The sequence below is a fragment of the Diadema antillarum genome, unplaced genomic scaffold (genome assembly GCF_040938485.1).
Source record: "Diadema antillarum isolate AM-2024a unplaced genomic scaffold, OU_Dant_1.0 scf00000110, whole genome shotgun sequence".
NCBI classification, from domain to species: domain Eukaryota; kingdom Metazoa; phylum Echinodermata; class Echinoidea; order Diadematoida; family Diadematidae; genus Diadema; species Diadema antillarum.
Window position 1 is genome coordinate 997,830 of NW_027270999.1, and position 3,845 is coordinate 1,001,674.

Here is a 3,845-nt window from a genome sequence, read left to right on the forward strand (position 1 = left end):
TTCTGTCAATCTTGTCTTGACTCTTTACTTTTCTAAGCCATAAAAAGAGAAATTTTCATTTACTGTAGGGGCCTATATATCGCGTCACTATACACTACACGCCATGGCACCATACAAGACGTATGCCTACGTCTTCTGCTGAGCTGTGGCAGTGGTACATGCGTGCATGTAACAGTATAGTTGTATTATACATTGATACCTTTTCAATCACATTAATTCATCTTGTATATTTAGAGGGTGCATGAGTTTAAAAAAAGTTAATATGGCGAGAATTGCTAGTTAGAGCCCACTTTACAAATCATCTTTGAACATTAAATGTTACAACACTTATGAAAGAGTGTTTCGCCCTAAATCATTTGGTATCATTTGTGTGTGACATGTGTTCACGCTTGAATGAACACGAGAAGAAAAAAAATTACGTGACAGTTTCCTCTTATTGTAAGATTAAAGTGAAAAAAAAAGAAGAATCTTATGCTAAAAGCGCTAAGAAATAAAGAACTTGTTAAATGGCCTTTCAGAGTTTAAAATGAAACATGGCTATCTTATTTTTTCATAACAAAATGAAGGGAAGTATCTGTGTAGTTCATGTCGGCCCATACTGGGTTACATCATAAATTCTTCAGAAATGGTCCCCGTGCACCCCCCCCCCCAAAAAAAATCTACGATAGGTCAAAGGTCAAAGATCAAGTGAAATACATGCTCTCCTATTCATCCAATTAAACCTAGGTCAAGGAAGGTGACCATTCAACACATTTGTGACAAACATGCCATTATAATATTTTGCCAATTTTGTGAAAATGTAATCACACATTGTCCACATGTACTATAGACCTATTAGGAGAATCATGCATTATGGCGGAGGCATACCAGTCGTCATAGCGACATTTCTAGTTTAATATTACAACGAAGATTACGACTACTATTAGCAGTTGGTAATTAAGTGGTGTACGAAGACTAACTCAAACAATACATCATTATTTGAGTGGCTATAATGTACAATTGATAAAAACCCAATAAATCTGTTTTTTTTTTCAGGTTATACAGTGCGTATCAAAAAAAGGTAATCCAACTTTGGCGGGCTACTACTTTACAATTGTCAGCTATGGAGAGCTCAATGTTTTAATTCTAATGATATCACAAACCATCGAAAGCTATGCTGCCGGCTGAAAGCAATAACAAATTTACTTATTGTATATTATAGAAAGAATGGCCACGCGAAAGTAACAAGATTAATGCTCTGTTACTGGGAATTTGAAAACAATAATGACATTGTTTCCATTCCTGTTGTGTCGTTGGTTGTTGGCGTGTTTCCTTTCAAAGAGTGAAAGTAGTAGTAGGTTAATAGATGTCGGCGTTAAAGCTTGTACAATATAACAATATTGGTCACAGTTTATTATTCCGAAGGTTCATTTTTTCCCCCAAAGGTTCATTACTCCGGAGATTCGTCATGATATAGATAAACGGGCCCAAATTAGTTATTGCTGAAAGCAATAACAAATTTACTTCTTGTATATTATAGAAAGAAAGGCCACGCGAAAGCAACAAGATTAAATGCCCTGTTACTGGGAATTTGAAAACGATAATGCCATTGTTTCCATTCCTGTTGTGTCGTTGGTTGTTGGCGTGTTTCCTTTCAAAGAGTGAAAGTAGTAATATAGTAGGTTAATAGATGTCGGCGTTAAAGCTTGTACAATATAACAATAGTAGTTATAGTTTATTATTCCGAAGGTTCATTTTTTCCCCCAAAGGTTCGTTATTCCGGAGGTTCGTCATGATATAGATAAACGGGCCCCAATTTGTTATTGCTGAAAGCAATAACAAATTTACTTCTTGTATATCATAGAAAGAAAGGCCACGCGAAAGCAACAAGATTAAATGCCCTGTTACTGGGAATTTGAAAACGATAATGACATTGTTTCCATTCAAAATTCAAAATGGTCACCTTCCTTGACCTAGGTCTAATTGGATGAATAGGAGAGCATGTATTTGGGAATTTTAGGACTTTAACTTGACTTTGGCCCTTTCATAAGTTTATGCATTAAGTAATTTTCAAGGTATGGAGAAAAAGTGCAATTTTGGTATTGAGTAGAAAATTGTTACCATTTTCATCTGGCCTTTGACCCTAAAATTCATAAGAGAATCACTGTCAGGCAGAACATGCATAAATATGTACTAAGTTTCAAGATACCATGAGCCACTTCCGAGACATGGAGGAAGAAGCAAGTTCAGCACTTTCTCTTGATCCTTGATCTTTGACCTTTTTGGCAAAAAAAAAGAAATTGCCAGAGAATCTCTATTTTGGGTTATACATGCATACACCAAGTTTAAGTCCTGCTGGCATTGCATAAATATGAGGGAAATAGTAAAATTTTGAAGTGTTGCCCTTGACCTTTGACCCCATGAACCCCAAATTCCCTAGATAATCACTTCCAGTCAGTACATGCATAATATATGCTATGTTCCATGAAGATCTCTCTCTCTCTAGTCACGTAGCATACAAATATGCAGGTGTGGTTCGGATGAGAGAACGCCATTGTCTGCGGTCAGCGGCAGCTCTGGTAGCCTCTGTAATGCTTGCTCCAGTCACCTGTTTGATGTCATCAAGCCAGCTTGCTGCGGGTCTTCCTCTTTTACGTTTTCCCTCAACCATTCCCTGGATGATTGTTTTCTGCAGGCAGTGATGTCTGGTAGCATGGCCAAAATATGTCAATTTTCTGGCCACAATATCAGCCCGTAGTTTCTTTTCCACTCCAAGCTCCTCTAGCACCCATGTATTTGTTCTTCTTTCTTTCCATGGTATCCTCAGTATCCTACGATAGCACCACATCTCAAACGAATCCAGTCTCTTCTTGTCTGCTGACTTCATTGTCCAGGATTCTGAGCCATATGATGCCACGGCAAAGGCTGAAGATCTTAGTAGCCGGACCTTGAGGGAGGAAGGGAGTTTACTTTTCCAGAGCTTTGTCATACTTTGTACCACATTCCGGGCCATTGCTAGTCTTCGTTTAATCTCCTGTGAGCAGTCCCCTTTGGTGTTTATGATGGAACCCAGGAACTCGAAGCTTTCCACCTCTTCAATGGCATCACCATCTAGAGAAAAGACACCATCTGCAAAACTCCGTTCTCCATCTACAACCATGATCTTAGTCTTTCTAGTATGCAGCATTAGCCCCCTCTCTTCACTTGCTAATTTTACTGCTCTGAGTAGATCCATCAATTCTCTTCTGTTACAAACCAGGGTGGTGTCATCCGCATACCTGAGATTTGTTACCCGTTGGCCACCTATTGTCACTCCACCAAGGAAATCTCCCAGGGCATCTCTCATAATCCGTTCAGCATAGATGTTGAAAAGCTGGGGCGATAGTATGCATCCCTGTCTGACACCTCTACCAATCTTGAACCATTCTGTGTCACCTCTGCTTGTTCGTACTGTAGACTCTTGATCTTTATATAGCTTGCTGATGAGCTTCACTATATGGCTAGGAAAACCCATTTCTCTCATAGTGTTCCATAATTTTGCATGACAGACACAATCAAAGGCTTTGCTGTAATCTATAAAGCACAGGTAGAGTGGTACAGAGTGTCCTCGGCAATTCTCAATGATGTTTCTGATGTTGATGATATGGTCTCTCGTGCCTCTTCCTGCTCTAAAACCAGCCTGCTCTTCAGATATCTCATTTTCCATCTGCCGTTTCGTTCTGTTGTTGATGATCTTGAGTAGTATTTTGCTGGCATGGCTTATCAAACTAATGGTGCGATGGTTTGAGCACTCCTTTACATTTCCTTTTTTAGGTATCGGGATAAAGACCGCTCTTCCCCAGTCCTCGGGCCATTCTACATTCCTC